This window comes from Accipiter gentilis, chromosome 19 (genome assembly GCF_929443795.1).
Source record: "Accipiter gentilis chromosome 19, bAccGen1.1, whole genome shotgun sequence".
Classification (NCBI taxonomy): domain Eukaryota; kingdom Metazoa; phylum Chordata; class Aves; order Accipitriformes; family Accipitridae; genus Astur; species Astur gentilis.
In genome coordinates this window covers 15,081,378-15,105,711 of record NC_064898.1, presented here as the reverse complement: position 1 = coordinate 15,105,711, position 24,334 = coordinate 15,081,378, and the positions used below count along the sequence as shown (strand labels likewise).

General features: G+C 39.7%; 1 protein-coding gene across 5 annotated transcripts in view; it reads left to right on the top strand.

The window, feature by feature from the left end:
• The first annotated feature begins 4,788 nt into the window (after window positions 1–4,788).
• The window catches only part of CNTN5 (contactin 5), a 679,382-nt gene continuing 659,836 nt past the window's right edge, over window positions 4,789–24,334 (top strand). For 3 of the 5 annotated variants that reach the window (XM_049823512.1, XM_049823515.1, XM_049823519.1), the window contains exon 1: window positions 5,601–5,751. The gene's annotated coding sequence lies outside the window, so the exon portion shown is untranslated. Of the gene's footprint in view, window positions 4,875–5,600; window positions 5,881–24,334 lie in introns of those variants that run through there. The other 2 variants (XM_049823513.1, XM_049823514.1) reach the window with 2 other exon arrangements.

The window sequence follows — 24,334 nt, the reverse complement described above, 5'->3', positions numbered from 1 at the left end:
AGATACTGGGATTTATCTGTTACTAACCAGTTTTCTTTGCTGCTGGAACATTCATGGATTGTTCTTCTAAAATTCTGTGGTGCTCAGAGAACCTCTCATTTCCCTTTTTGTTTCTCTCTACTTTGAGGATTATGACTCACCATATCCCCTAACCAGTTCACTACCTGAACAGCTCATGTTACCATGGGATGGCTGCGGTGGTGAACAGATCTGTTCTTTCTCCACTCTTTACCGCTTTGTGCATTTTGCTCCCATGTGCACTAGAAGCTTTGCTCCATGTTTGTAGAAAGTAAAATCAGTCTCCAGGGGACACTAGATCCTTCCTGTGCATATGGTGAAGATCAAGCTGCAAGGAATGAGGAAAATTACGGTTTCGCCTTTCCCAGCATACTAACTAGTACAGTTGTATCACAGCATTAGAAGCAATGCATTGTATCTCATAACAGATGTTCCAGGTATTTCCCTCACAAGGTTAGGAAAGCCAGGAGAGAATATGAAGCTGCAAATCCCTTCTGATCTTTATTCTGCCTCTTTAACTACAAAACTATATTGCACTTGCACAAGGCACGTGCAGAAAAGTAAGAGGAACCCTCTCTTATGGTCAATTTATCCTGCTTCCGTCAGTAGCCAGGAGACTGATTCTTAAGAACCTGTTCCTCTAGTTTCCTTTGAAGCAGTTCCTCACAAAGCCAGTAACACTCAGCAGAGACTCAGTGTATAAATGGACTTGGTATAAGGCTAAGATATTGACATCTGTCGCTTCCCTATGGCTCTCCCAGTGGCTGTGGCTTCTGCAGAGATGAGAGAACTCCCAGCCTGTCCCCTTCTGTTAATAACTGAATACCACAGTATTACGAGTTTGCTCATTGATGGCTGTTGTTTCGGTAGTAGCATACTGCCTACACCTGGATATACCAAAATATGTAGTACCCAGCCAATTTTCTCTTCAACCAGGCAGCAGTGGAAGTTTACCCTGTGGTTGTCCACCAAGGAACAGAATGGCCTCACCATCCTTGAGGTGCTTGACCACCTGCAGCACAGCTCTGTCATCCTTTCTTACTTAGCCCATGGGTCAATGGAAGAATACATTCAGTTTACAAGTTTCTCTTGCAGAATCAAAGACCATTGTGGCATGGTATAAAGCTGTGATAGAGAACATGCTTCATTCTGCTGCTTCAAAACTTTTTCAAATAGGTTAACTTTCTCCCAGTCTTTATGTTGGACCAGCTGTCATCTGTCTGCACTTCTGAAAATTTAGGAGGCTCAAGTCCCCAGAGGTTGGTCTTTATTGTTTATTTTATGCCGCAACTTCTTCCCATTGCTAACGTCTCCAGTTTGTTAATTATCTGCTATAACTGAAAGCTTGCATGGTAGGCCCTGAATCTTCTGCTGTTTGCCGAAGGCTTGAAGAATTATGTGTCACATTTACACACAGTTCTGCTTATCCCCCTACAAAATTTTCTTATAACTCTAATTATGCAGCCATGAGGAGCTGAATGAGTCTATCCAGATGTTCTAGGGGAGGACAAAATATAGTGGTTGCCACTGAAATTATACAGTTATGTACTAGAACAGGGCCAATGCATACCTTTCAAAAACTAGTATTTGTCAAATACTGTCCTCCAGGTACCTGAAGGAACTTCTTATTATAAATGGGGAGGGGAAGACAGAGAGAAGCTCTCATGCTACTGTAAAGCTATACCCCCAGTGCTGTTGCAGACGCAGATGTCCCTATCTTTTACTTATATTGTGCAACTTGGTTAAGAAGAACAGTGAAATATCCCAATAATAACAGTATTGCTCAGAGAGCTCTCCATGTGGCAAAGTATACATTACACTCTGCTTAAAAGAAGATGAGAGACTGAGTGAAAAGGAAAGATGTACAAAACAAATAAGAGAAGAGCTCAGAAACAACTCAGACTCTGCAGATGTGCTGCATCTGTTTGCTTGCCCACTGGGGATGCTTAGATAGAGCGATTAAGGCATTTATACAGAGATGGTTAGACAACTAGATCAGATACGCAAAATGCAGCTAGATTGACTTAAGGTCTATAGCAACAATAATACTGTAACAAAGGGGTGAATATAATTCACTGTCTATGCATTAAACATTGAATATATATGCCATAAGCCAGCTCATGATGTTAGAGTGATGGAGTAAAACCAGAACTGACCTTGCAAAGGATACACACAATCAAATGAAATTTTAACCTGTTTAAAACCTGTGTGCCACTTTGCTTTCAAAGAAAGATAAAACTGGTACTCATACATATACAGTCCATTCCTAATTATATTAAAGGAAAAGGTAAAAATATGTCCTTGTAGAAATATTCGTGATGTGAAGTTAAAAAGAAGGAAGCAAACATAAGAAGTTACCATTCAAAATAAATGTGTACCTTGACAAGAACTCTTAGAGTGACCTAAAAGCAAAAATATTGTAGCCCAATGGGTATGACATGTGTGCCTTACAGTAGTCTTTAAAAATAACCCTGATCTATAAAAATCACAAGGGAAGATAAAGGCCATGAAGTCCAGTCTTTATGACTTAAAAAAAAATTCTTCATTTCTTTTAATTCCATGTCTACTTGTAAAAATAAATAAGCAATGAAAGTCACCTCTTTGCAAGTAATTCCTCACTATTGTCATAAATAACTACAGTATGCAAAAAAATACATTTATTAGCAAAAATGCTTCTGGCTTTAACGTTCACTTTGGAAATATTGAGAAATGGAGCCTCATAAGTTATTCATAAGATCAGAATTAATGCAGTCACTATTCCTGGCTTCTGATTAAATGCTGTCTTGTAACCTAGTAACACTGGAAATAATGACCAGATGATAATTTTCTGCGAATTGAGTTAATGAAGAGAAGCTCCGATATGTGAAGTTGCAACACTACTTGCCCAACAGAAATACGCCTAGACACCCATCCACAGACGTGGGGACAATTTTCTTCTGTGTTTGTGTGGCATAGTGTATGCAGAGAAAGTCTGTTTCTAATGATGGGTTCATTCTCACTCTTTCACTATGATAGTTAAGACAGTGGTAGATGGTGATGAAGGAACAGAAATTTACAATCTTAGAATAATGAAAAAAGGAATTGAAAGTGGGGGGGGGGGGGGGAGGGGGTTCAGCTCATCCTCACTGATATTAGTGGACAGAATTCATTCAACGTGATGTTGAGCTGTAAATCCTCTGGCAGACTTGCGTATAGTATACAAGACCACAAAGTGTATAAAACTGTGTCACTCACCACTGATAACTTAGGTTGCTAGAGGCTTCAATATAAAAGACAAGCAAAAGACACAGAAAAAACCCTCATATTAGTATTGCCAGGGCTTAAAACTAGTGTTGTGTAAGAAACGCCAGCAAATTCCAAAATTAAACAATTCTTCTTCTTCATGAATCTAAACCAAATAAAGGACAATTTCTAAAAAATAATTAGAAAATACCTGGGACAGGAAAAATAAATAAATACAAATAGAAAGACAAATTAGTAGAGAAAAATGCATACACACATATATTTGTACACCACATAGGTTCAGAAAGCATAAACCATTGAAATGGAATCACTGAAGCAGAGAAAAATCTCAGAGAACAGGAACTAGACAACAGTTACTCAGATAATGCATAAGTTAAGAAAAGAGACCTAATTACTGGGGGGGGGGGGGGGGGGGCAAGTAAAGAAAACTATAGAAGAGGAGAGAAGTATTAAATGTTAAAGCAGGAAGTTGTTGCCACAGGAAAAGACAAGGAGGAAAAGAAGGAGATAAAGGAAAAAGAAGGAGCAAAAAAGGAAAAGGTAATGAAAAAGGGAAGGGGAAAAGGGAAGGAAAAAAAGGGAAGGAAAAAAAGGGAAGGAAAAAAAGGGAAGGAAAAAAAGGGAAGGAAAAAAAGGGAAGGAAAAAAAGGGAAGGAAAAAAAGGGAAGGAAAAAAAGGGAAGGAAAAAAAGGGAAGGAAAAAAAGGGAAGGAAGGGAAGGAAGGAAGGGGAAAAGGGAAGGGGAAAAGGGAAGGGGAAAAGGGAAGGGGAAAAGGGAAGGGGAAAAGGGAAGGGGAAAAAGGAAAGGTAAAAAGGAAGGGAAAAAAAGGGAAGGGAAAAAAAGGGAAGGGAAAAAGGGAAGGGAAAAAAAGGGAAGGGAAAAAAAGGGAAGGGAAAAAGGGAAGGGAAAAAGGGAAGGGAAAAAGGGAAGGGAAAAAGGGAAGGGAAAAAGGGTAGGGAAAAAGGGAAGGGAAAAAGGGAAGGGAAAAAGGGAAGGGAAAGGAAAAAGGGAAGGGAAAAAAGGGAAGGGAAAGGAAAAAGGGAAGGGAAAAAAGGGAAGGGAAAGGCAAAAGGGAAAGGAAAGAGGGAAAGGAAAGAGGGAAAGGAAAAGGAAAAGGGAAAGGGAACGAGCAGAAGGAAAAGCAGACGGAAAATCAGCCTAAATCCTCAGGGAAGCCACTGAAGGCCCGGAGCGGGAGCGGGCCCTGCGCGCACGGACGCGTCCGAAGCGGCCGCGGAAGGAGAACCCGGCGCAGCAGCAGCGCCGCCAGCCCCGCCCCGCCGCTCCGCACCCGCGCTCCCCGCGCGGGGCCAGGCGCGCAGCGCCCGCGGGGGCGGGGCCGCGGCGGGGCGCGGCTACGCGGAGGGGGGAGGGAGGGGGGCGCAGTAGGGCGGGGCGGGGCGGGGCGGAGCGGAGCGGGGCGCCCCCCACCCCCCGGGCCGGGGCGAGGCGGGGCGCTGCGATCTGTTGAAGCGGTCCGCCGTTAAGAGCGGAGGGGCGGCGGGGAAGGAAGGGAGGAGGGAGGGCGGGCGGGCAGGAGGGGCTGCCGGAGCCGCGGCGTTAGAGCCGCCGGGCTCGCTGGCCCTGCTGCTTTCCCACCGCCCGCAGCCGCGGTATAAAGAGGGGGATCGCGCGGGGGCGGCGCGGTGCGGGGCGGCGCGGTGCAGGCAGCAGCCGCGGCGGCTCCCGGCGCCTGGCCCCGGCTGCAGGGCGCGGGGATGGGGGGCGTCATCGCCGCTGGAGGGGAATAAAATACACCTGGGGGGGATCTACCTGGAGGGAGGGTGGGGAAGGAGAGGATGGGGGCAGAAAGCGGTTTCTGGGCTTAGAGAGGAGTAGCAGGTGAGGGGAGAGCGCTCCCCAACTCGCCTTCACGCTCCGGGGCAGAGGAGTGGAGAAGAGGAGCAAATCCGGGAGGAAGGCGGCGAGGAGCAGGCGGAGGAGGAGGAGGAGGAAAGGACGCGGGGGGGGGGGGGGCCCTCCTGCACTTAGGGGTAGGGGCGAGCCGCGGGCGGCGGTGTGAGGCGGCACCCACATCGACACGCATCCCCATCGCCTATACGTACACGCGCGTCCAGCCGGGGGCGGGCAGAGCCTCCGCCGCCCCCCCGGGAGCAGCCGGGGGAGGTGCCTCGGTCCCCCCCGCCGGGGAGGGGGCACGGCGGGGCCGGGAGGGGCTCGCGGGAGCTGCCGGCGCGGATGCCTTCACCTGGGGCTCTTCATCCGTGAGAGAGGCGAGGAGGAGAGGCGGTCGGGTCTGGAGAACTACCTCTGGATGGTTTAAAAAAAGAGAGAGAGAGAGAGAGAGAGAGAGAAAGGGGAAGAAAAAAAAAAAAAAAAAAAAAAGAGGGAAAACCCCCCAACTCCGCAATCCTCTGCTCCCCACAGGCTCAGCACCATAAGGGACTGCTTGCTATATTTGAGGCTGTCAGGAGGATGGGAGAGAGAGACTGAGAGTCAGGGCGAGAGAGAGACGGTGCCACAGCAGCGGTAAGTGTCTTTGCCGTTCCCCCAGCCAGGCACTGATTTCCCCGGTCAGACTTTGGAGTGTGTGCAGATTATTTCTTGTAATATCCATCGCGGCATCTCTGTGAGCAGTCTGCTGTGAAGCCAGCAATGGTGAGAGATCCCATTTTTGGGCTCCTACTGCAGGTTTATGTGTTTTTGCTTTTTGTTTGGAGTCTTACGTTGAAATTGTTGTCATAATTGAGCAGAAAAGTTGAAGCAGAAATTACCGTGATCTACTATATGCTTCCTGTCGTAGAACTAGCTAGCAAACTACCGCAGTGAATGAGTTGTGAAGAGAGATGTGAGGCTTTTAGAACAAATACATACTCCAGAGAAAGAATGCCTATCTTAATGTGCTAATTTTTTTATGTTTGGGATTGGTACCGTGCTAATGCTCGAGGGTGAAACGGAAAATAACCTAGCGTATTGAGTTTATAGTGATGCACTACAAGTTGTGTTATGAAGTTCGGAATGGTACTCGGCTTTGGGATAAACAATTATCTCCTGAATTAAAAAAGTACGGTGCCTGGACTGTTCTCCTTTGCTGACAGGCAGAGGAGATGGAATTACATAAAGATGCACTGATTTTTCCTCTCTGATGTGAAGACCGGATAAGACTGTGTGGAATGTCTATGAGCTGGCTAGAAGATGAACCGAGAGTTATTTCTGTAACGCAGAGCATGATACTGTGTTTTTAAGATTTTTTTTATCTCGGGAGAAAAATCGGCATCCATTACTGTACCTGTACTTCTTCAGATGTTTAGTTTCATTCCTGTTGAGCACAGAAACTTAATAAAACAGAAGTTACACAAGATAGTGTAATGTGACTACTTAGGACTAAAGTTTTCTATGTGTTGGAATATTTCAGAAATTTAACATAAAGTTTTTGCAAAGTTTGTTCATTTTTGTTTAATTTATAAAGTAATACTTTCCTTGAATGACACACTTTCAGTCATGTTTTTTAATGAAGGACCCGATGCCAATTTTTTCTGAGGAGTTGCAGCATTCCCCTAGTCTTCAGTGAGCTTTGGATGAGAAACTGAAGTTTGAAACTACAAATAAATTACATGCTCACTGTTAGCCAAAAGCTAAGGGAGATTCCTGATAATTAAAATTTGGATGGCATTTTCCAATTAATAAAAGTGCAATTAATTCTTGCTGAGTATAGTAGAACTCCTTCAGAAGTACTTTATGGCAATCAATATTAATGCAAGATCAGTTCATCATGATTAATATTATTACAGTGGATATCAAAAGAATTAGCAATAATTGGGCCATTACTTTAAAGTCCTATCAAAATACCTATTAGAATTTGTAAAAATACATTTTCATAAATTGCCTTTAATTACTATAGCATTTATCTGCAAAGTTTGAAGTAAAAAAAAAAAAAAAAAACCCACAACCAAACCCAAAAACCTAAAACCCTTTCAATATCTATCTTGTTGGGAGGGAAGATGCTTGTTTACTAGTGTGAGGTATGCTACATGAAAGACAGAAAACTGAGATGTGAACTATAGTAACTGAGGGATATTTCAGGTACAGTGGCCCTCTGTGGCAATATGCTTTTAACCATGTGAATGATTGAGATGTGGTTAAGAAGACAAAGTCCTGAAGACAACAAATATATAAAGGAAGGAGGATGAAGTGTTAAGCATTCTTGAAGGTGGTAACAGCTAAATAGTTTTAAAAGTGGACTATTCAGCGTGCAGTTCTTCTGTTTCATACACTTACACAGCAAACACCCATGCAAAAAGTCAGAAGTAGCAGAGTGTGACATAAAAGTGTGAAGAGAGCTACGGAAGGTCTGGTGACTAAGAGTGTAGACTTTAGTTTTGTCGGTCAATATGAAGCTGAAGGTCATATGTTGAATTTTAGGTTAAAATGTCAGGGGAAGGGATCTTTTAACTTCATTTTATAACAGCGGCAGATGTACTAAGAATGAAAATAGAAAATACAAAAAATCTGACTGGCTGAACTGCAGCAGAGAATGTGGAAGAAAACAGCTTTGACAACAGATCTTGACGGAAAATATCCTAGCAGCTAAGATAAAAGGTATGATTAAAACCTCTGCTGTTAGGAAATAAGAGAAATGCATAACTTAGAGGACTGTCAGCACAGATTCTGTACAGGAAGGTCATGACTGGCAAATTTGCTTGAGTCCCCTGAATAAGTTGCTGACGTGGTAAACTATTGGGGAATCAGTGATATGATTTATGGGGGTTTCAGAAAATGTCCAGTTCTGTGCTCCACAAAAATATTGATTTGGAAAGTAAATTTTGGAAGGAGTGCTGGAATGAATTCAAACCTGACTTAGAGATAGGGACCAGAGGGTGTCAGTAAAGGTAAAGAGCTCTGGATGAAAGGAGGAGGTTAAAAGTATGATGCTTTAAGTGACATTCTGAGATCCAGTTTTCTTTCTTGCTTGTTATAAAGCTGGCATGTTCAAAGAAAAAGCAGTACAGAAAAATCTGTTCCACTGAACAGATCCAGCACACTGAAAGTTTTCTGATTAGGTTAATGATAGGAATATTTATTTTAAGTAATTAATGCAAGTCTTTACTAAAGGCATCGGAAACTATGTGTTAAGAATATACACGCCAAGGGGCTGGCATTGAGCCATCTGAGGTGATTGGTTCAGTGGCATTGAAAAAGTGGTTCTTCTGAATGATTTTGTCTTTCTGCATGTAGCCTGCAACCCAGATCTTAGTTCCTCTGAATTCACTGCATAATTTGCCACTGTTGGTCTGCTTCCTCCATATGCTCCTGCTAACCGCTTCTGTGTTGCACTTTCCCTCAGTTTCAGAACCACCTCAATCATTTGGACAATTACTTGTACTCTAAAATACTAAACTGAAGTCCACCACAGTTTATACTGCATTCTTAATTCCTGAGAATCCGTGTCAAACAGACATTTGCTTGCTAGTATTTTGTTGGTAGGTGTTTCACAGAATTTATTTTCTTCCTTGTGTGCGTAGCTTCTCTGATGCTTTTTTTTTTCAGGGTCTGTTACACCCTGTATTATCAACTTCTTAGCACTTTACAAGGGAAAAATACTCTGTCTGGAAGTGATGGAGTCCCTACAGAGTTTTATCTTCTGAGCAATTCTGATCAATAATGCTATATTACAGGCCAGTGCCTTTTAAAAAATTATAAAATTGTTAATACTTGTTAAGATAAATATTCTGATTTTACTTAAATTTAAGATTTCAAAGCTTCAAAATGTGTGTATATGTATGTATATCTGTGTTTATACACACACATATACTGTATGTGAGAGTAATGATTCTGTGTCTTTGCGAGCTGGAGTGGAAGCAACAATAACATTTTCTGGTTAGTGGAAGGAAATGTAATGTCTTTGTTTTTGTAATTAATTTCTTGGCTGATTTATGAAAATATCAAAAAAAAGGTATGAATCATAAGAAAATGTGATCTTTGTTTATATGCTGCTTTCTAAAAGGGAGTTCGGGATGTTTTCTCACTGTACTTCATAAAGGCCACAAATCAAGTTTCAGGTGTTGCAAGTGGATGTATAACAAGGCATTATGATGTCAGATCCTGTCTGCTGTGAATATAATAATACACAAGAATTACCATCCTTGATACAGCAGATGTTCTTGATCACACATACCCATACTTATTCTGTGTAGTCATCCACTCAGGCTAGCTCCTAAGCTTAGAGAGCCATGAGGTTATGTTGGAATGATAAAGTCATTCATGCTGTCACGTAGTAGTTACCAACACCATAGTTCGCTCCTTTACATCTCCTTCAGTACCAAACTTACATGTCAGTCTCGGGAAAAATTGATAACTCTTCTCCATTTCCATACCTAGAAACAGAAATCGCATCAACTCTTTCTGTCTATCAGAAACTCTTCGGGGAGTTTCCTTTTTCAGTATGCTCCTAAAGGTTTTATTGTAAATGGTGTTAAAACATGATGATATCTTTGGAGAACCTTCTGCTGCTGGAACTAAAAGCAGACAAACATTGAAGTTAGTTCATCGCAGTTGCCGAGAGGGGTAAAGGATGACAACTTTCCATTCAACATACAGGGAGTGTGGCTTCAGCCTCTTTGTGAGTGAGAAATACTCAGGTTTTAGTAGCCAGAAGTTTAAGGTTTACTATGTATCCAGTGGGACTCCTAGCCTGCAAAACATTTTGATCAAAACTAAATGTACGGCTTTGTAATTAATGCAGGCATAGTATCAGCTCAGCCTTTTGGGTGTCTTCCCTTACCAAGTAGCATCACCTTGCAAGAATTCATGAGGCCCATTTTATTTTTATTGGTTTTATAGTCTTCATTAAGTATGTGAGGGACATTGCCCTGTGGCTGTAACATTCCTGCTATAGGTTGTAACCAACCTGCTACAGCAATGCATTCAACCAAGAGTAGTAGCTACACAGATGGACAGGTAAAAGAAGAAGTCTTTGTGGTCATAGCATCAGCAGAAGCTAATCTAACAGCATAACCTCCTCATAATATTATTCTGAGAAGAAATTCATGCACTGAACTTGAAAGGTTGTAATTCTTGCTTAGACATAAAGAGACATATCCAGAATGTGTTTGTTGCAATAATCTCCCCCCAAATGTGCTCTCAAAACTAAGTAGTAATTGGCAAGGAGCTTAACAGATATTTACTTTTGGAAAAAGGTGATTAATTATTACGTGTTTAAGTACACATGCACTACTTTTTTCTGAAAGATGACCAGTTATCCCCGTTAGCTTACTCCACAGACTTTCATATGCTATCTACTCTCAGTTATTTGCAGGTCTCCACCTAGACCTGGAGTGTAATGAACAAAACCGCATGAAAATGAGTCAACAAAGTCACAGTATATATTTTACCTCTTCTTCTGAGATGGTTGTCACAGAGAACATTTTCCGAAAGTTAAGTATTATAGTCACTCAAAAAAATTATTCTGGACATGCCGGAAGACTTTAGTGACATTCAGCACCGTTGGTCTGATAGAGTAATTCAGCTTTGTCATGTTCATATTACTGTGATGTAAACAGGATTATTCATTTATCTTTACATTTATACTTGTGATGGCTTGGACGGGGGACAAGATGGACAGATTGTTAAATGGATGGAATAGAGAATACTGACAATTTCATGAGCTGTCTTGTTCCTGTATAGGAATTTCAGTATGCCTGCACACAAAAACATGGCTGTATTCCAAACAAACACTTGAAGTTCTGGACATAGAGAGAAATTAAAATTCCATTCAGTTTGTTTTTTCTTTAATTACTAATGTCTTTTCCACAAGCATTCACTGCCTGGAATATTGTACTTATACAGCCCACTTTCTGGACCAAATTAATAATATTGAACTTTGTATCTAAGGTTGCACATACGCATTTTCAAAAGTGAAAAAAAGAAGATATATAGTTCTGTACCTACTATTTAAGTTACTTTGATGTACAGTTCACCAACTGCATATATAAATTGTTGATTTTTCTATTCTGGCATAACTTGTAGGTACACCTTTTTACATTTATTTACAAAAATGCAGATGCCACTTTAAAATGCAATTGCCCCAACTGTCTAATTCACATTGCAAGTCCATACTAAATAGTATTTAGATTAGAACTCTGATTGCCATAAAAGATTTGTTGTTTTATTAGCAAGGTCCTCTGTCTCCATTATAAACCTTATCATTAGTATCATCATTGTAGCGACTAGGCACTATAATCATAAATTAAGATTGCATTGTTCTAGGAGCTGTAAACACAAAATGGTCCCTGAATCAAAGAACTTAACTCAAGAGCTCTTCCCTTTTTGCTGTTATTTGTGACCTTTGAAAAGCTTACATCTAAGGGTAGACATCTGTGTTTCACAGCCATGCTACTAGGATCATGTACAGACTTAAAAATCACTCCCACACCAGAAAAAAACCACACAACAAGATATGGTCTGCAACACTGTGACATGTAACGATCACACATACGTGCTATAAAATGTCTTGCAAATTTGTCTAAAGACTGTACCAGCAGTCCACAATTACTTCTGAAATTTTTAGAAAGAGTTTTTGGACCTCTTTTCTAAATTAATTCATTTTTCAGCTTTCCAAAATCTCATGCAGATCAAATCTTATTAAAAACAAGTATATGGACTTTCACATGAGATTCCATTAGAAGATAAGTTCTAGTTATTAAAACTTTCTATTTGTTTTTGTCAATCCAAAAATCATGAGTTAAAGAAACCAAATAACCTACTCATTCCTGGGCCGTGGCCTTATTCTTTGTTTGGTTTTTGACTTCTGCACATCTGAGGTGATACAAGCTCTTGCTTTCTCAGTCTCATGCTATGCAAGATTTTCAAAATGTTCTCACTCCACTGTAACATATGCAGTGTCATGTATTATTGCTTACATAAAACTCAGCTCAGGGAATCTGGGAATAAAGCCATGACTTCTCTGATGTCATAACATCGCTTTGATGTGTGTGTGCACAGCTTCCCAACTCAAACCCAGTTGTGTAGTATTTCCTCTGTCTGGACTTCGGGGATGCAGGTTGGACATTGAAATAGCTTAAGGCTGAGAAAGACTGACTGTAACATGGTTTTGAGAAGACGCGTAATTGAAAACATAGAACAGATCAGTTAACAAGGGAGGATAATTTATTAAGAGGACCATCATCACACAAAGAGATAATTTAGAAAACATGATATATAGCCGAAATGTCTGCAGTCATGTTTTCCCCCTTGCATATCACAACTGACTGATTGCTAACATCTAAGTATTTATTTGCCTTATCAATCACTTTGTGCCTGAGTCATTCACTGATGGGTATAATCCTCTGTTTGTGACTTCACAAGGCATCTCTGGAGGAAATTTGAATGTCATCAACAACGAATTGAGACATTACTGAAGGCATCAGGTAGGAGGAGGATGTTTGCACAAGGGGCATATTAATCAACAACAGAAGAAAATATGCAGCATCAAAGTAGCATAATTCAGTTGAATTTGGATTAAATTCTTGCATATTTTCTGCAAAGAAGAAGCAAGACAGTTGGACTGATTGATCAAGCCCTGCAAAAAGCAAAGCCCTTTTCTAGAAAATAAATAAAGGTTGAGCAAGTTGAGAAACATTAAGCGTACAGGAGTACTAAAGATTAGACCCTTAGAAGGTCGTTTACCACCAGAAGTTATTTGTTCAAAATTTCTGTTATCTCTGTAAGGTTTTATTAAATATCCATCAGTTACTATCAAGATTCCTTCTCTGTTAATCTTTGCAAAAGAGTTATTTTGAAACAGCACAATTTTAGTTGTAAAAGAATGTAAAGGAATTTGCTAAGGATTTCTTTCAAAGCGTACAAAAATATGTTGAAATTATAAACAATGTGTGCATGATTATATAGGATTATAGGATCTGTAAATGAGAATAAGGTATGAGAGAAAAAGTTTTGGGTTATTTTGCTTTAACAGAAAATGATTACATGTCTTCATATGTGACATTCTGCATCAAATAAAAGCTGGCATATAAGAAAGTATGGTCAGTTGAACTCTTAATATTTACTAAAAATATTGTCTATTTCAACAACTGCATGCTAGTTACATGTGTTATCTATAATTTCAGAAAAGATAGCAGGCTGCTTTGTGGGGACTGTTTTAAAGTCAAAAGAACATGAGTTATCAGAAACCTGTCCAAAAACTGTAAGGGACATGCTTTCTTTTTTGCAACCTACAGGAGTGTAACGAAGGAGCTTAGGGGATCCTAAGTATTTCTCTAAAAACTACCTGTAGGTGGTATAATAAGATCTGGAATATTTTGTCAGTGGAAGAAACCGACTGTAAACAGCTATATGCAAGGCAGTGATTTTGGACTTCTGGTTATTGTTTCTGGTTTTATTATAGTGTTGTAATGAGGTAACAGAGCAAAGCAAATACAAAGGTTTGCTTTTTATTGGGCCTAATCTTGTTCTTTGAAATGGCTGAGAAAAATTCTATCCATTAACTTGAAAATAAAGATTAAACTAAACAAAACTAACTTCTAGGATCAAGCACACTGGACATAGAGTTATTTTACTTCTTTATAGCATACGTCAGATTTTAAGACACCTCAGAGACACAAGAGGAAATCCCTTTTCCTTGTTTAAGAAAACAGTCCAACAGATTAGTCAATAGAAACTTTGGCAGACTACGGACAGAAGGTTCTGTCACAGGAGATTTTTATTGCTTTCTAGTAATTGTTATTTTGAATTTATTAGTTACTAGTGTATGAAAAATATGATTAGATTTTGTGACTTTAGTTATAAATTTTATTTTTCTAGTGCAGTCTATTTTATTGCCATTTTCCTTTGATTTCCTCATCACCTGAGATTTTCCCACATGTTGGCTGGCATGAAATTAATTTTCTTAATTTGTATGCTTGATTTGCCTTTTCTGTAATTTGGATTTTATTGCCGATGTCAGACAAAGGAGAAGGAGATGAGGGAAGTATTGGGAACACAACCCTTCATCACTCCCATTCCCATGTATAAAGGCAGCAAATAAATGTATTTTATTAATGCAGTAAAGTCAGAGTCCTTGTGGCTTGAGATACATTAAAGAGACTCTCTAGCACTCCAAGGACTGCCAAATTAGACGATGCTGAGGGGAAGGAAAGAAAAAAGAAATAAGAAAAAAGCACTTTCACATAAAATTCACACTGCATTTAACAAGCTTAAGAGAAAAACACTTATCCAAAGCTGAAAGCACAGGACGCGACAGCTTAAGAGCCATGCTTTCCACTGAGAGGCTGTAAGCACAGGCTGGGTAGTAGAGGAACAGTGGGGACCGGGCAGTGATGGATCCCCCTTTCTCTGCTCACTACTAAGTGGGTGAAGAAGGGGAAAGTCCACATAAATTACTCCTCTGCTGTGTCACAGACCTGCACCTGCAAATAGACAATCCCTCTGCTGGGGATGTGGAGGGTCACACAAAACACACACAGAGAACACTGATCTGTGGTGTTGAGGTTTTTTGATATACTGGGTAAAGGCTGTCACCTGAACACCATTGGGAATCAGGGGTATTGTGCCTACCAGCCTGTCAAGGTAAATTTCTCCTAAAAATACCTTAGTGATCCTTATGACATGTTCTGGGTATAGGGTAGCTCTTTTATAGCTGTATTTCTTCTCACCCAAAGCATGCATTTAAAGACTGTGTCCTTAAATATAATGAAAGCAGTCACTTGAAGTCCATTGACCACTAGCAACTGCTCACTGCTGTTTTCTTTAACAGTTTGTGCGTACCTCTTAGGCTGCTTCTAGTTCTTTTTCCTCATTGCCGCAATATGGACATATCCTCATGCTTTGCCTTTTTTAAATTGTGATCAGGCTTTTGTGGCTAATACTTACTCAGAAGGACTCAGAACCACCCAGAGCCAAATTCCATGCTGGCATAAGCAAGTGTAGCAACACTAAATTCGGTGGAGTCCTGCCTGCTCGTTTTAGGATGGCTCCCCCACCTTGAATTTACCTGCAACCCTCAACCCCTACTACCCTGTGAAGCATATTTTGCCAGTGACAGCGACTGAGAAATTCCAGGCTGGATTTTAAATCTGCTACCAAATGTATTCTGGCTATGCTAGCAACAAGCAGAGCTGCACAAAAATTACCCATTTTTGTTCTGTAAGTGTCCATCTGCAGCAATGATGATTTTCTGCCTAAATATTTTATTCTTCTGTGAATGTGCAAAAATGTGTATTATTTTTTTCCCCTGCCGGTTCTGCTGACAAGCAGAACTTTTTCATACAGCTCTATAATTAGGCTCCAGAGTCCTGTGGAGACACACAGTAGAGTGGTAGGCTTTATATTCTGCAACACTTAAAAGTTGCAGTTCACAGACATGTGTGCTTACATCTACCCCACCTCTTTGCATGCTCTAACTAGTCTCTTCCATTCCCTTTGGATCTGTCCCCCTGTGTCTAAGAAAAATGAGAATTTTGAGTATTTCTGGTCCTAAACTGCAAATCAGCGCTCGACCACTGTGTGAAACTTTTGACAGAACGGAACAGAGTTTCAGGTCATCGCTGAAAATCCCCACTCAGGAATCTTACATTGTTTCAGGTTGTGCAATGAAATGATCAAACTTTATATGAAAACATAGAACTCTTGGGAGTTTTCACACAGTTCTTTTCAGCATGAATGTGAATTTTTGTGGTTTCAATCATTGTACAGTGATCCTGATCACAAAGCCCAGTGATGAGTATTTATATTCTGTTCCTATAGCAAATGTATATAGCTGTGTATGTGGATTATTATATATGGCTATTGGATGGCCCATGGGGACACCTTTCATTTTCCTTTAAGATAACCTTCAAACTAATCTGTTTTAAAGCATGCTATTATAGAGACCATGAATCTTTGCTACTTGAGTCCACAGATAGCCTCAAACAATTGTAAATTAGTAACACTAGTTATACTTCCTAAAGATGGTTAACATCTGAGATTTCATGACTAGTAAGCTTCTATCCAAACCAGTTGGAAATATGGACTGATATGATTTGTTTAGTTTTGTATTGGCACAGTTTGAAGAAAAAAGATTTTAATGTTATAATACGGCTAATGAGAGTTACAGCTTATTCTTTAGCACTGTTACCAGCTGAGAAGCTGGTAGCTCATTTTTAGAAGTTTAATTAATAATGTAGACAGTTGAATCTGCCTGCTTGGACTAAAATAATTAGCAGAGAGTAAACAATCACTTTACGTTTCACTTTATGAATGGTGTGGTGCCACTTTAAATATTTAATGTTTTGATCTGAGTGATGAGTCAATTCTTGCAGGGTGCCAGGTTACAGCTACAATCTGGGCAAGAAAGCTGAGTTGTGAGCAACGGGATGTTCCCGTAACCGCTTCCAACCAGCAAGGCCTGCAGGAGGTGGAAGAAGACCTAAAGCAAATGTTAAAAAGGAGGGTATGAAAATGTAGAAGCTGTTGGAAAAGAAAAGGTAAAACAAACCAGACAGGAGGGGGAGCTGATAGAAAGCAGTTTAATGCAGCTCAGTGACTAACCGATCTCCATGTGAGGTCCTATAGGAGACAAGTGTCTCATACTCATTTAAATCTCAGGTGGTGGCTTATTCTCATTCCTTTGTATATTCAGGGCAAGAAAAGCTAAAACATACCCCTCTAAATTTACTGGCTTTTTCTCATAAACATTGATGGTCTGGGGAAGAGAAAACCCAGACCCTGCCCACAGAGCAGCAAAGCTTATGTGTTGAACGTGCTGAAAACCAGCAGTGATTGCAATTTTGACTTCAGGAACCATATATGCATGTTCTGAACAACTTCATACACACTCTTAAACTCAATATACACTTAAACAATCTCAACTGCAATTTAGTTAATCTTAGGTGAAGTCCTAGACAAGTACCTTTAAGAAGGGAATGCTAATTACACCTAATCTTTACTTCATGGCATGGAATAGTACTTTAGGTATTATAACCATTTTGTATCTCTATCCAAAACATTCAAAAAACATACTCCTTAACCTTAAAAAAGCTCTTCACTTTTGTGGTTTATGTCTTGTAAACCTGAATACTTCTTTTCTCTCAGGTGTTTTTCTTCATTATTTTCAAAATGGCAAAAATATTGAATATCTGATAAATACATTGGAAACTATTTTTAAACAAACTGTTTGATTCGGTCAATTTTAGTTCACTTTCAAGAGCATGAAATATTCAGAAAATCACGTTCCCATTTATTTTTTTTTTTCTGGAGACTAGATGAAGATGCAACCAGTGCAGTGTGATGCTGGCGAATAATATTATTTTCTGCCTGGCGCACCACTCAACCCTCAAAAAAATTGTCCACGAGGTTCTCTCACTGTGCCCACTTCGATTAATTAGCTTTATTACTGCAGCCCACAATGAAGCTCTTGAGCTGTAACTCAGGGCAGTTTTCCACTCCAACTCCTTTATTAATCATGAACATACTTAGGAGAGAACCTTGCCTGATTTTCTTATTTCATACCGAATTTGCAGGGTGGACAGAAAACCCACAAAAATATTTGCTAACGTGTTGTGTTCGGTACAAAATCCACTATGCAATGATTAATATGGATCCCCACTGTGCCAGTATGGTTGTTTTCCAGAGAAAGATCAAGCTTCGGTCAGATTTTTCTGTAGACCCTGCTGCCTTCAACACTTCAAAGACCGTGCTGCAAGCCCCTTGCCATTTGAGGAGGAGAAGTTTCCTGGAAGCGTGTTCTTGAGTGACGGGAGGCTTTGTCTGGGCACAAATAGGGGCTCTGGTGTGTGCGAAACTGGCTCCGTCTCATCCTCGTGGTGGGGTGGGAGGCTTTTCACCTGTCAGTGACACGCACCAATACAACAGCACTGAAACATTAGATGTATGTGTCACTGTCACTATTTTGTTTTCTCCTTTGGAAACAATCAACAAAACACCGCAATCATCTGAGAAAAATGGAGACTTACAGGAGCTTCCATATGAAGTGGTTTGATTTATTTTTTTTTATTTACAACAAGCATTGATGACAGCATTTGGATGCTTATTTGTTAATGAAAATCCAAAGATGGATGTGAAAAAATAAACGTTTCACTTTGTTCAAATATTTTGTTTCGTTCCCATTGTTTTTCTCCTCCAGATTCAGAATACTCTCTTGATACATTGAAAATAAAATTCCATTCCCAACAGGGATTTTATTAGTGATTGTCACAAAACTGAAAAATCTACTTTTAATCCTGTTCATCTATTAACTACCACTGGTTCTGACCAATCAGGGACCTCATTTTCACAGTAGAAACAGTCCGTAGAAACTGATGCAAGCATAAAGGAAGGGGTCGCTTACCTATTCATCCACCCTTCATGGCTTTCTCTGAGACACAGAAACCTCTAAAACTTGCAGCACAAAGCAGTTTGAACAGATCACTTTGTTGCCAAGGTAATAAAATCCACGAGCTTTCAGAATAAGCAGATTTCTTCTATGATATTTAATGTTCATGGCTAAGCAAAAAAGGTAACAGCTTTTTGTAACAGATAAGGTGCCCATCTTTTGGAATAGAGATTTGCAGCTTTTGGGCAATTTGCAGGGCCTCCACTACATGAGGTGTGGACCAAGCAGGGGAGAAATGATCTTTAAGTACCCAAGATGGCCCAAGCCAAATGCATTTGTACCTCAAACAGTAATTTCAAATGTATGCATATATGAGTGCACAGGGAAAGCTGATGGTTTTTTTCAGAATTGTGAGTAAAATTCGAAAGACTTTGAACTGTGACTGTCACCTGTGATTTCTGTGATATGTCTTACTGTACTCGGTAAGGGAGGCTGACCAGCCAGGGAGCAGTTGGTTTGCAAGGACTCAATCTCAGTTGGGATTTTGTTCGTGTTATTTGTAACCTCTGCCATCAGTGTATAAAAATCTGACTTGAACTTTTGATGAATATGTTTTTTTACTGCACCATTAAGTTTGTCTAGTTTACTAGCAGCATGGTGATATTCACAAATATGACATTTTTTTCCACTCCTCAAGGTCTTGAGTCCTGAAATACATTTATGGATGTTAATGTTCAGGGGATATTTCTGGGAAAACTGAAGTAAGTCATGTCAGGGCTTATATTTCCAAGGTGCTGAATGTGGGGGGAAAGAACTGATTTTAGTGGACAGAAAATATCCCTCCAGCCACAGAAAAAAAGATAGCCAAGAGTTTTGGGCTGAATCCACATGCCTTGCCATTGAAACCTCTGTGGTTTGCAGCCTGTCCACTGTGGGGCTGTGAGTCAGTTTTCCCCTTTGAACTGAAGTTTTATGAGAGAAATTCACAGCACGGTAAATAGTGATCATCTTTGTTAACTCTCATCTACCTCATTTGTCAAGATGATGAATCTGTATATGGTCAAGTTTTCAAAAGATAATGTGGTTTGCTGTTGGCTCTAATGGGGATTATTTTTTTTTTTTTAAATAACATGGAATTTTGCTGTTCAGCATCATTTTATTTTATTATGCTCGTTTTTTGTGTAAACAGTGGTCTGTTGCCATTTGGTCACACACACGCTGTTTTGCTACAGAAGCTGTTCATCAAAGTGGTGACATTTCATTTTAGGACACATTTGGAAAACAGATATTGTTGTTGTTGTTGAGGCACTTTGACTTGGGAAATGCCATATAGTGTATGTGAAAGCTCTGCACAGTCACAGGAGTGACTGAAGTTTGCCTGAGCTCAAATTCCCAGACACTTTATAATCAAAATTAGCTGCCTTGCCTCAACCTTATCTCACACCGAAACAAGGCCTGCATGATTCAGGCAAAGTTAAAACAAATTAAAGGGAGCACTTCCTCACACAGTGTGAAGTCAGCCTGAGGAATACAGGCACATAGTTCATAGATTTGATTTTTTAAAGGACTGGATAATTTTATGACCAATAATAACGTTTTTAGTTATGCATGCTAAGTGAAGTATAATTGGATTTCCTGCTTCACAGCATCAACTACAGGGCCACTACATCACTACAGGGGCCGGGAAGGGATTTATTTACACACATATGCACATGTTCACACCCATGCACACCCCTCCTGCATGCAGCAATGAGTTTTGGTGCTGTGTGCTAGGGGTTTTTTTTAATCATTGCGCATAAGCCACTGGCTCTGAATAGTTAAGGCCAACATCTGCAGGTCAACAAGAGCCCTGCAGAATACCTGTAGTAATTACAGTGCATGTTGACCATGTGAAAACTGTGGGCGCTTTGTCCATTTTGCAAATGTCAGCAAGTCTGAACCAAGCTGCAGGAGGAAGAGAATGTGTCAAAACATCAGCTCTTAATATTCAAAAGGCTTCTGGGAATATGAAAAGCTATGCAAGCCTCAGTCAGTACCAGACTGCCAGACGTTGGCCACTGACACAGTCACTAAAACGTGACTGCTAATTTAGTTAACACATCCTTCACCCTCCCATCATGGTCATTTCAGAAATCAACAGGAATAAAAAAATTGGAGACCATAGCATGGTTGCTACTTTTTAAGTATGTGTTTTTAGTGAAAGTATAGGTGAAAATTAAAAACGGATTTGAAAATTCAGAGGTTAATTACTGCAGAGAAATTCCGGGCTAGGAGTATGACGAAGTAGCATACTGGGCCTCTTTTTATTTTATTATTTTTCCTAGCATGCTGTATGTTACCTACACTGGAACCTATGGAAGAATAGACTAATTAATAAATTTATTAAAGGTTTCATATATCGCTATCAACTCTTTCAACTACCAGAACAGGATCTAGAAACCTTTTCTAGCACTGAGACTCATGGTGTAGAGTAGGAGGAGAGTTAGGCACCAGCAAGTAGCCAATTAAAATCTGTATGTTCAGCATGCCGATGCCTAGAGCACGCCAAAGGCGAACAGTGACAGAGACGAGCACTATATCCCAGCGGGGGCACTAGAACTTGACCCGGTCTTTCACAATGCATATCACTGAACCACTTCTTTAGAGAGTTATGCTTTTAAAATTAAAGTATAACACTTATTTTGTTAAAATCCAAGAGGATTAATTTCATTATTGGACTATCTCTGTGGTTAGAGCCGTTGCCCAAGTCTGAGTCATGGGTTCAGGTTTGTGAGGAGTCAAGGACGATGCAGATGCACAGGTACAGTGGTGTAGCATGGATAGTGCTCCCTGGTTGTGCAGAGAGGAATGAGGTGCTTGCTGCTGGATGGAGACAGAGCACACGCTAGAGGAAACTTCATTGTTGCTAATAATTGAACCACTGAGAAGGAGTCCTCAGATCTGCTGCCAGGAACGCATCTCCTAAGTAGAAAATAATGAAACAACCAGCAGTGGATGCAAGCACTCCATCCTGAACCTTTAGTCTCTATGGTCTCACCCTGTTTGATTCAGATTATTTGCAGTTCCTGCTCCGTTCACTTTAGAACTAATAAGGACAGATGTGAAAAAACACAGTTCCGTCCTCTAACAAATTAGCCTCTTGCGGATGACCTCATCCCTAGCCAACCTGCCCACACTCTGTTGTAAAGCCTGATTGTAGGTAGCACAGTTATAACTGGAAAACTACAGCTAGAAGCATCCCCTTTTAGTGACAGTCTATCCCCCTTACACAGTGGGCAATTTATTCGGAATTATAAGATAAACATTAACTACACTAAGAAGTTCAAACTGATTAAGTATACATTATCTTGCTTAGCAATATTAAAGCAAATATAAATTATAAACTGGATAATGAAGATGATATTTAAATAGTCTGAAGAGTTGTAGACAAGAAGGTGGTAGATATATAATTATAGCAGAGCCAAAGAAAATTTTACATTGATGAAAAGCAACACTGATAGACTTGACATCAGGAATTATTTGACTATACATGATGAAACTATTAAAAGTGTGTTAAATGGGAAGAAGTAGGTCAGCCTATTAGATAGCAAGAGAATACCAAATGAATCCAGAAAGAAGAGGGAAAAAAAAAAAGATCTGTATAATTTTCTCTGGGTGAGTTTCTGTCTAGTCTCATTGAGAGTATTGGGACATCAAGGGAAAAGGTCTCAGTTCTGTGAAAGGATAAGGCAAAACTGATCACTGTGTAGATATTTTTCCTCAAAGAGTACAAATCACCTCAAAGACCATGAGAAGAAGTAAAATATAGCCAAAGCACCATGCTGCCTGGATACTAGCTTTTTAATCTGGCTGGCCAAGATGGTGAGGTAATATTTGGCCCCCCTTCATTGGGATGCAGTGGTTTATCTGTTCCCAAGGTGCCACCTCTGCGTTGCTATGAAAAGACTAACAGAAAATAAAATAATTAGTAGAAGTGAAAGGGAAATCTTCCTCCATTTCTCCACAAATCTGAAATATCAAAACTACATTCTTAACCTTGAGCTTTCCTACCCTTTTATATATGAAAGGCTGCACTTTCAATAGTCACTAGTGATCTAAAACTAAAAATTCCTATGTTTCAAGTCAGTCAAGGCAGACTGGTTTGGGTTTTAATTAATTTTTTTAAATACAATTTTGAAGGAAAAAAAATAAAAAATAAACTTTCCATTTTACTTTTTGTTAAGGATATAAATCAATCGAATTACAACTTTTCCTGCAAAACTCCTTTTTTTCTGAATCAACATTTGCTACCAACAAGTATTTTTGTCACTATTCCTTTTGATTTGTCATAGAAAATAGTGAAGAACTGGGTGATGGGAGATGTCTGAAGAGGAAGTGTGTTTAACAAAGAACCCCAGGGCTTTGTGTGCCCCTAAAAATTAAATCATATGTACTGTATGGAAAAGAAGGATATCTGTATGATAATGCAGAGAAAATTACATGAGTAGTGAATCTTTTCCAGCATTTAAGGAAGATTTAATTTATACGGAGAAGTTAAATTTGTACCTTTTGTAGGATTCTGCAGCTGAAAGCATGTTGAGAAGAGCCATGACCACACTCAAAACCCCAAACAGATTGGAAAATGTTAGGACAATCACTGTGAGAAGACGAAAAGCTTAGATGACTTTTTTTCACATCAGAAGTACAAGGGAAGCGTATATGGTATTTCGGACTACATGGTCGTAGTTTTGTTGAATCCTGTTCTGTGTAATTAAGGACCATATTCTTTGTAGAAAATTGGGCTTCCAAATTCAAGGCTCCGTTTCCCTAATTATTACTGGGTGCCAAAGATAAAGCAAAGTATCTGGAATGGTACTATGCAGATTCAAACAAGCCCATGAGCTTTCATTTTATTTTCATTTCTGGAAAGATATTATTTAAATAGGAAGGATGGGAGTGAAAAAAGCAACATGGAGAAGGCAACAGGGTAGTCTAATTACATTATGTTCTTTCTGTTATAGATATATAGTAGTTCATTCCATCCAGCCTTCTCATTTATGAGCACTATCAACAGGGAAATCAGTTGTGTGTGTTTGTACTGGATGTCATTGTAGCAATAGTTTTCTGTGTACTGCTGGTCCAGCAGATGATGGCCAATGTGTTATGGGAAGGTTCTGCAGCCCGTCACAAGGGAAGGAGGAACTGTGCTGGTTTTGGAGACTTTCCTGAATGTTTCTTTTCCTCCCTTGCTTGCTTTGTTGTTGTAGCACTCCAAATCAAGCGTCATTCCAAGTAAAAAATACAAGTTTGTTCTTTGTGTATGGAAAGTATAATTAAATTACTGATGCTCTAAAAGATTGAGTTTAGATCCTGTTAAGCAGATTTTTATTTGTATTGATGAATTAATTTGACATCTGTTTACTACCTAAAATATTGCTGCTATTGCCTAATGACCAGACATTCTGGCTCCATTCACGAGAAGTGTCATTCAATAGCTGCTCTTTAGCACTAAACATTGCATTACATAGAATGATGGAGTACTATGAATTTAATATATTTTAATTAATTTTCTAATGTCAAGATTGACCATTATGAACCAGGTGTTCTAGTAAGAGTTAAACAGTGCATTATCTACAAAGCAATTGTACTAAAACAGTTAGAAATGTGGGTGTCTGAAAGCTTTACAATTCATGTAAAGATATTATCCTCTGCCCAGTCATTTCTAGCAAATACAAATGCATGCAAATCTTCGTTTCCACACACACAAGACTGTTTCAAGAGAAGATGAGTGTTCCTTAGGTTTTTCCA